We start from the raw sequence: 10,685 nt of genomic DNA on the forward strand, positions 1-10,685 counted from the left end.
GTCCTCATTTCCTAATTCCTTTCTCCTTTTACTTTGTCGCTGTGGCCTCTTGTACTTGATCCGTCCACCAGCTTCCCACTGTCCTCTCTGTCCCACCCTCATTGCCTGATACGCTTCCATCAAATCTCTCTCCAGCCTTCTTTTTAAATAAAGCAGTCCCAGCCTCTCTCACCTATCCTTGTAACCACAGGCCCTCGTCCCAGGAATCATTCTCATAACTCTCCTCTGGACCCTCTCAATGCCTCCACATCTTTCCTACAATATGGCAACCAGAATTGAACATAATCCCTGAGTTGTTGCCATACTAGTGTTTTGTAAGGTTCAGCATGACTTCTCTGCCTCTATAATCTATACCTCCATTGAAAAAGATCAAAATTGTTTGTTCCTATAAATTGTTTGCTCAAGCTGACCTGCCAATTTCAATGATTTGTGCACATATGCACCTGAGTCCCTCTCCTCCTGCACCTCTTTCCTTTTTTTGTATGACAACACTAAACAAGGCCATTCGTCCTATTGGGACACGTCAGCTCCTAGGGAAGTAATCCCAGCCACACTAATCCCATTCCTCCTGCCCTTATTTCCCTGCACTCCTGCAACTTATTTTCTCATACTCATGGCCAAAAACTCTGCTTTGAACCTAGTTCCCATTAATCTACACTTGAGGTGACTTATTGCAGCCTGCACATCTTCAGAATGTGGGTGGAAACCCACCTAGCCCTGGAGAGAGAATGTTCAAACCCCATACATACAGTACCCAAGGTTAGCTTTGAACCCAGGTGTGTAGAGCTGTGAGGCGGCTGTGCTAACTGTAGTACCATTGTACTGCCCAGATATACTGGTTGAGCAATAAATATTAATCAGGACACTGGGGAGAACATTGCCTTCTTTGAAATAAGATCTCTTACATCCCTCTGAAAGGGAAGATGTGGCCAGCTTTTATTGGGCCAAATTGCCCTGGCTGTGGCTGGCATTCAACCACACACAGCAAAGTATGTCCTGATATAATGCACACCTGCCATAGGTCCAGGGTGAAATGAGTGACAGATACCAGCACTTCTATCACTCCTCACTGCAGCTGGACTCTGCTTGCAGTGTTCCCTACAATCCTATGTCAGTCAATGCCTGCCGATTACGAGGGAAAACAAGGTGAAGGGACAAACCCCCTCCTCTTACCACAGCCTCCACCAACCATCCCATGAAATATTGAGCAGCTCCTTAGAGATTTGGGCAGTGGTCACTGGTGGAGATGAGCAACTAGAATACTTGAATACTCCAAATCAGCCAGAAGAGAGAAGAACAAATATTGTCTATTAAGGCATTTCAACAGGAGCAGGACAAGCTTTATCACCAAATACCATGGAGGATCTTACATTTTTGTCAAAGTCTTTGTTCATCTGCCTTAACATCTCCATCTCTGCCTGTTTTTGCCTAGTAAGATTTCGGTTAAGTGCCTTAGGGTATTTTGCAACCTAATCTGTTATATAAATAAAATCAGTTGTTATTAATTACAGGTGCGGTACAAGGTTCAACTGCAGACCAGAAATCCTTTCAGTAAAATCATTTACCATCTGTGTCTCAAACCAGTCATTCCCCTTTTCTCCCTACCTATGCCTGACAAAAGTCCATAGATTTCAGACATGAAATTTCAAATTAATATTTTATCTTTCTGACTTTCAGAAAACTTCCCTTTCCAGATTATACTTTCACATTTAGAAAAGCATGTTCACCCTTCAGCTACTTTGCAAAGTGAAGCTTGTTCTCTGAAAAGGTCTTATCAGCATTGTCCACATTATTCATTGAAACAACACACAAGAGAATATCAGGCAGTTGTGCTCATGTGACAATGTTTTGATAGAGCTGTGCTGAACCTGGTTGATTAGAAATACAAGTCAGGCACAAGTAAAGGGGGAAGCCCTTCGAAGAAGCATCAAGGTGCCTGCATGATGTTACAAATGTAGATTTAACTAGCCTGCTGTCACAGAGATGCCATTTAATTGGAATTCTGTCAGTTTACAGATATAGTGATTGAAGATAAAAAGGAACTGATTTCTGGCTGCACCAAAATGCTTTCACAATCAGTCTTGTTAAATACAGCTCAGTTCACGTTTTCCTTTGCAAGTAAAGGGTTGAACGATTTGCTCCCACATATCTCTCTCCAGCTCGCAACACACAAGAAGTTCACAATCGATACTGCCCATTAGGAATTCACCATGTCACATCCAATGCTATGAATGCAAAGGCAGCCATCGTGTGTGGAAAGCCAAACAGGGACCGAGACCCTGCCCTGACATTAAGCTTAAACACATCTATAACAAAGCATTGCTGATGAAATTATCCCTCTTCCTCTTGTAGAGAGACAGCTAGAGTAAATACAAGGAATAAATTATAAATTATGAAACAGGTCTCATTCTCTTCTTTGTGCACTTTAAAGATCTTATCAATGCCCATATAAAAATAACTTTTCATTCTAGAGGTATAAGTACCACTGGCAAAACCATTACCCCTTATAGGTTCCTTGTGCTACTTCTGATAAAACTACCTTGCTTCAGAGAAAACCCAATTTTTCTGGGGGTCGAGTCACTTATTGGCCTGATCAGGTAACAAGAATAACGAAACATTGGTGAACTAATTGAGTTGCTACAACCCAATAGCTTTTAAAAATCTGTTAACTTTACTATCAATTTTATTGATACCAAACTTCTCAAACTGAATTCAAGTAGTCACTGTGGGATTTAAATTCATGTGTTTATTGGATTATTATCCAGGTCTCTGAATTACTAGTCAGTAAATATAATCAATACACCACCGTCTCTGTACGTTTACATTACATTTTTACTTTATTGCTTAACTATGAATTACAAAACACATGTTACTGCCACAATCCAAAAAAGGAGTTAAAGAAAAATAAGCTAGTCTCATCAAAATAAAGATAAATGCAAACTGTGGCAACACCACCTTCATCTGCTTTGTCAAATGCAAATGAGAAATGTAAAAATGACTGTGCTTTCTGCAATAATGTGAAGCTCAGTTATTTGTCTTTCCACCCCTCCCACATACATGTACAACTGCTTGCAGACTTTGCAGGAGTTGAACTTTTACAAAATTGCTTGTCACACTGAAATCTGAGGCTTCCAATTCCTGCTGGGACTGCCAATCTCCCACAACCCTGAGAATCCTGCACACTGCGCCCACACTTGCATTGCAAGATAAAGAGCGCCCTTTTGTCAATGCGTGATATGTGTCAAATACAGCAGAAGGATTGTACAGGCAATTCATCGGCCTCTGGAGCTTCCCTCCTTTGATCAGGTGCGGAACGAGTAAGAAAAAAAGCCAACAGATTGTTTCACCAACCAATCTTTGTTTACAAATCCAACATAGTGAAGCGGTGGGGGTGGGGCACGATTTACATTCAGTTCCAGTAGTAAATAGATTTTCTGCCAAGAGCACATGCTATGCATATTTCAAGTCATGCAGCCAGTTGTAAACACCAGCTCCACTTTCAGCAAGTGGCATTGAAATTTCTTATCATCCAAAAGGATGTCTCAATGAAGGTCTCCATTTGTACAATAGGTCTCTGTATTGGTAATAATAGCACCTTCTAGGTCATATGGAAGTAATTGCACTTGTTTGACAATGCCCAGAAACCACAGAAAATGAGTAGGAACTCATCTTGGATGTTAAGCACAAAAGTGGTAGTATCACATCAATTGCCAATTACACAACCTACTTGATATTTAGTTGTGTTGAAGACAAATGAAACTGACTAACAGGGTGAACTGATGTTTCAAAAACCTGCTTTTCCTATCTGTTCATGTCCAATTTCAGGCCTGCTGAGTTCAATTCAGTACTATAGAATGGGGTCGACTTTTCTTTCTGCCAGGGTGACAGCCTCGGGGATAAGTTTCCTCACTTTTTATTAATTGATTACAGTAGAATGGAAATCTAGTAGATTCATCAATGGGAAGGCCCTACAGTGAGACATTCCGCAAGAGGCAAGCCCAAAACCAAGAGTCCAACAACATCAGGCAAGTCCGGCAAGATGCAAATTTACAGCAGCAGGGTCCTGAATAAGGGATATTCAAAACAGGTATGTCCTTACAACAGATAAGCCCTTACAACAAGGGGTGGGGGAGGGGGGCTTTAAAATGGAGCAAGTCCAGCAACAGACAAGTCAAATTAAGTGAGTGAGTTCTAAATAAGCAAATCCTACAAAACAAGCAGGTGGTCAACATGCAAACCCACAACAGGTGACCTCTACAACAGGCAAGTTTCTCAGCAAGTGAATCAACAACCGACGAGTCTCATAAGAGAAAAGTTCAATAACAAGCAAGCCCAACAATAGGCAGTCCGATAAGAGATGGGGGGGGGGCATCAATCAGTCATTTTTTTTTAAGACAAACAATCCTATGGCAGGCAGGTCAACTCAAAAAATATCTTGCAAGGGGTAGATCCTACGACTGGTAGATCCTACGATGGGTAGGTCCAACAAAGATTCTTACAACAGGGCGGAGACTGGATAGACAGGAGAAAACTTTGCCCCATAACAGAGGTGTCAAATATTAGAGGATATAGGTTTAGATACTGGAGAAGAGGCCTAAAGAGGATCTGAGAGCTAATTTCTTCTGCCAGTGGTTGGAAGCTGGAATGCAGTGCCCGAATGAGTACCCTCACAACATTTAGAAAGAATGCAGACAAGCAACTGAATTGTCAAGGCATAGAATGCTAAGTTCAAAATGCTAGTAAATGGGATTAGTATGGATGGGTAATTGATGTTTGGCATGGACATGGAATGTAGGGCCTGTTTCTGTGCTGTATGACAATATAAAGAGGCAGGTCCTTTAATAACGGATCATTTAAAGAGAGCTTCTACAAGAGGTGGGTTCTACATTACAGCAGCAACATGGTTAAGTTGCAGGACACACAGTTCTGGACCATTAATCTAGAGACACAAGCTTGAACCCCACCATGGCAGCTGCAGAATTTACACTTAAATAATTAGGGAAGGACAATAAATACTGGCATTGCCAATGAAATCCACATCCGGTGAATAAATAAAGAAACAAACGGGACCTACAAATCCATGTCCATGGTGGGCCACAATCAGTGACTCACACTATAATCAATAATGATTAAGTGTTGTAGCAGATAGGTTCTACAATAGACTTGGTCCTACAACATGTAGGATCGATGATCGACTGGTCCTACGACAGGCAAGCAAATCGCCTGACATCAAAAATGAAAATGTCTCCATTTGAATTTATGTTTTCTCTACAATGGAGAGTTTCTGAATATGATTACATTTGCTTAAGGTCACACTTTAGTCATTATGCTTCAGATGTCATTTGTCAATAGACTTTTCCACTCCTAGAGAGCAAGATGCGAGTGTGATTATGAGTGTGAGTTTGAGGGGGCTATACTATACACACATTTAGTGTTACCTGCATTCTGTTTAACCATTGTTCATAATTTGATGATTAAGACAAAAATTGTTAATTAAGACAAAAATCATTAAAGTTCCTTCATACACTGATGTATAAAGTGGACTATCGACTTCAAAAGCATTGGATACTTTTATTTTCATGTGGGTAAGGATATAGGATATCTCCACATTGTATATCGTTGTTCTGTCAAATGAATAAAACAACAAGAATATTTTACCCATAAATAGTTAAGTTTATCCAGACTTTCTGAGTTGCTTCCAGTAAAATCTTGGCAGTTCCAGACAACTGCTGGCAAGACTGGTCTAATGTGAAAAGATGGGGATTTTTGGTGTCAGAAAGCTCTAGAAATCATGTTAAAGTTACACATCACCACATCAGTTCTCATTTAGTACTCATGCTATACCCAAGCTCATTTCTTCAGCTTAGCACTATCGACCTGAGGGAGATTTTTTTTTGCAAATATTGAGATGCACCCATTCATTTATAGGAAGTGGGTCTTTGGAGATCTCCTCAGAGGCAATGATAGCCGAGGCCCTCCTGGCTGAGGATAAACAACATGAAAAATTGCTAGAAGGAGCAACAGGAGGCTTAGATATAATCTATATTTCTTTATGTAGATTGTCATTAAGGAACTTGTATAAAAGACTGAATGTCAGAATAACCGTGAAATAGGGTCTTGGCTCTGTTACTATTACCACTGTATCTTATCACTTTACAAATTATGGTTAATTTTTTGACAGAAGTGTTGTAAGCAGCAGATGAAGCATGATGGAACTCCAATTTGTATTTTCCCTTTGAGCTAAGGGACATAAGAAATAGGAGCAGGAGTATGTCTTCCAGTCCTGCAGCCAGTTCCACCATAGATCAAAATCATGGGTGATCTTCCACCTTAATGCCACTTTCCTGCACTACCCCCATTTTGCTTGATTCCTCTAATATCTTGAAATGTAACGATCTCTGTTTTGACTAACTCAGTGACCAAGTCTCCACTGGCCTCCAGAGTGGAGGAATTCCAAAGGTACACCATTTCTGTGTGAAGAAATTCCTCCTCATCTCAGTTCTAAATGACTTACCCTTTCTCTGAGACTGTGACCCCTTCAGTCAAGGGAAACATCCTCCCTTTATCCAGGCTGCAGAGCCCTGTAGGAATTTTATAGGTTCCGACGAAAGCTACTCTCTTTCTTCTAAAGACTTCACCACCTGCACAGTTAAGTTTTGTCTGGCTGGAGAGGGGGAGAGTCTAAATAAGTGGTATAAGGTCAGTGCCTACTTATGCAACTTCCTGCTTATTCCTTTATGCATTTAAAAATCAGGATCCTTCCCTTACCATGCATATGATACTTCACCTGTCACAGACAAAACAATGCTTCAAACCAAGGCAGGAAAGGCAGACCAAGCCAGTGTGGTTCAAAAGGGATTACTAGAGATCTGACTACAACACAGCCCCAGGAGCAGAGAGGAATATACGCATTTCAGCTCATTCTAAAGTGCTATCTGGAAATGAAATGACAAGAGCAACCTTTGGTAATTGAAGTGCTATAACGATGAATGCACAAAGACACAAACTCTCTTCTATATCCCATGACCCTATATGGGCTCTGCAGAATAATACGACCGGGTCATAGGTCCACCCACTTACATACTTTCAAAGTAATGCAATGAGCATCTGCATGGTATGGATCCCTTTGATTCATTGGGTCACAGGAAAGTGTATCCTCCTTTGTCTATCTGAAACAGCTGCTTAAAACTAACCAAAAAAAAATCTCCTGTTTGAATTCGGCCAGTATACTTTCTTAGCAATTAAAATGTGAACAAAACTTTTTTGGGAGGAGTGTGGACAGTTTCCCTGTATCAAAATGTGGACTTGTATTCAACAGTAATCCGGGGGTTAAAAAAATTCAATATTTAGAACATTAATATTACTCTGATAGTCCTTTGGCCACAATGACACAGAACCCAATCTCATTGAAATATTAGGTGAAAACAAAATATGGCAAAACATGATACGTCATAATTTGTCGCTGAATGGTTATTTTAGATGGAATGAAAATCAGCTATTTGCAAACAAAATGTAGAAAATTGCCTTTAAGTGCAGCAGAGAAAGTTATGCAGTGTTTGCTCTTTATGGTCAAAAAGAATTTAGTGACAAAATAAACCAGTTACACAGTGAACATAAGAGCAGTGCGCACAGATTATGACAAGTTTCAGGTTGCAGTATACCCTTAGAAATAGTGTTTTATTGACGAAGGAAAGAATTAGTAAATATTTCAAATAAGTGAAGGAGAAAAGTTGGAAAAAACAGGCAACTTACTTTTCATTGGATCAGAATCTACGAAGTTGTGTCTGTACAGAAGTCTGGGGAAATCTAATCCAAGGAATGACCCCATGTAATCCTTTTCTTCCATTACAATCTTCCTTCTTTGTTTGAAGGAATTTGGTTGATTGGTAGAAACCAGAGCACGAATTGATATTTTTAGAGTTAATATCCATTAGAATTATGATGTGAAAGAAGTCATTTTTCCTGTGATATATATTTCAGTAGAAGTAGATGGAGCTATGTGAGAAAACTATCTTGAACTGAGGGAGTTCTTCCCATTACATCCCATGCAGTTTAAGTCTTGACATTGAAATTGTCATGGTAATTGACCTGCTTAATGTTTTGAAACCCTTCCATCCCACAGAGAAGAACCCCTTGTGAAAGGAGCTTGGAATTTCATCTGGGCACTACCACAAACCCATCAGCTTGTTTTTGTCAGCAATATTGTCTTAAAGACAAAGAACCAGTATACATAGGTTGTGAGAGAGATATTATATCTGAACCAAAAAGTATCAGAAATATTACTGTTAGGATTTAATTAAGGACACTCAGAAACATAAAAATAAATGAGGGTACTTTCTTTTCAAAGCAATTTAAGAAAACTGAAATTGTATCTGAAACTGATATTTTTGAAGCAACTGTGAAACAGTTACCTCACAGCAGTTAAAAAATCCCCTCATGAAGGACATTATGCTTTTTATAATTTTTCTCCAATGCTCTCTGTTCTTTCAAAGACCATAGTAGATGAAAGGTAGCAGAAATGCCACAATTCTCAGAAACCTCAAAATTCCTCAACTTTCAACCAAAGTTGAGCAAAATTAAAATGAATAAACATGTATTGGAATTGTTCTGCCCTCTGAGTTGCACTTTCATTTGAAGAAATTTCAGATGATGACTAGTTTATTTCCCTTCTTCACCGCACCAACCCACTAGCCTATACTCACAGTGTAATTATCTACAAATAGCTCTACTTTCATTTATCTTTTCTCACCCAGTACTCCCCTCCACCCACATATTTACCCATTATGTTATCTAAAAGTCTCTCCCTTCGTGCTGTACTCTTCCATCCAGCTGGGTTCTTGGAACAATCCTCATTCACTTCCAGTTGCTCTGAAGTTGCTCCGTGGCCAGGAAGCTGCACAAAACCAGAACAGAAAAGAATCCTCTTTTGGAGGTTAAGACTAAAATTACTGATATTTCAGACTATTAAAAAAGATGCTTGATGTGTTTTAAATAGAGAGAAAAAAATAAATCAAGCCACTTCTCATTGGATCAGACCTTACAAAGTTGGGGTTTGTTCTGAAATACAAGGACCAGACACCAAGGGAGGACACTGTATAATCCTTATCTTCATTTACAATCCTCCTTTGTTTAAAGAAAACTAATTGATTGGTAGAATCCAGTTCACAATTTATATTTTTAAAGTAAATATCCATTAATCTTCTATTGCGAAAAATGACTTTTTTTTTAATCAGCAATTGTATTTGGAATTTCTTGGACAGAAGGAGTTCTTCCCACTATATGAACTGTGATCATGATCTCTCAGAAAGTAGAGGATGTGGAGCTAATAACCAACCATCTCCTATCAGGAGCTGATAGAATTTAGTGTCACCAAAAAAAAAATGATGGGCAAAGGAAGTCACTGTGCCTTGGAAATTCAGGTTCAAAGCAAAACCTCAAGCATATAAATCCATAACAAAGTGTTAGTTTGAAATTCTTCTGCATAATACACCATTTGTGTGCCATGTCATTGGGTCTTATCCGAAACCCAACTGCATTTAGTGATCCAGACTTTCCTGTCCCTTATTAATTAATTTAATTAACTTAATCTAAATGCTTCCTGTATGTGAAGTTTGACAAGTATACTGATGTCCAACAGCACACTACAATTCTTTTGTACATTCCAAGGCCTGTGAGTGGCATGGGCCAATCACACCGAAGCAGGCCTTAACAGGAGAGCTCAAGCCTGCTTCAGCATTAGTTAGAAATAATCAAGCCTATCTGAGCTACTCCTAGGGTATCCAAGGTCTGCATTGTCACTATAATTTCATGTCCAACCACCCACACCCACCACCCCACTGGGCATCGAACTTCTCCCATCACAGCCACCTGATTGCCTGTCCAAATGCCCCACCTCAGACCATTTGACTGTGTGTCCAACTACAGCAATAAATCTGCTCTATCCATCAATGGCCAACTCTTCCTTACAACGCACATATAATGTTTTATTGCACATAGCATCTCAGGCCTCATGCAGACGAATTTCACTCTCAAGTGACACTGCACAAACTTGATTTGCTGTGCTGCTTTAACGTGCCTTTTCCTACATGGAGAACCCCTAGCTCATGGAGTACAAAAGTCGCAATGGGAACTGATGCAAATCCTCAGTATGGCCACAGCTGGGCCACTGTGTGTAACATTGTGTGTTTTACATTATAGGAAGGCCAGTGAGGTGACCACAGTGGTACAAGTTCATTCTTCCTCCAGTAATTTCATAGATCAAACCTCCATTCCTTCAGACAATCCCTGTATCACATTTTATTGATTCCTGGTCTATACTCCCCCTCCATCTCCTTCCTTTATTATTCAGGATTCCTTCATCTCTCTTGAATCAAGAATTATTAATCTACCATCTCCTGAAACTGATTTTACTCCCTTTCTGCCACTTAATAACCTCCAAGCTGAACATTTGTTACCGATTTGCTCCCAAACTGCCTCACTAGCTTTTCCTACTCAGTGCCCAACAGATCCTAAACTGGGTTCTTTTAATGTGTCAGTCACCTCCTAAGAAACTTCTCTTGGTCCATGTAATCCTAGTCTCCACTGCATTCATATCAGTTGATACCAGATACCAGGCACCAACTCCCACTCTTCCTTTTGGAGTCTCACTCCAAGTTCTGTCTTTTGACCTTATCTTCCTCAATCCT

This window comes from Pristis pectinata, chromosome 12 (genome assembly GCF_009764475.1).
Source record: "Pristis pectinata isolate sPriPec2 chromosome 12, sPriPec2.1.pri, whole genome shotgun sequence".
NCBI lineage: Eukaryota > Metazoa > Chordata > Chondrichthyes > Rhinopristiformes > Pristidae > Pristis > Pristis pectinata.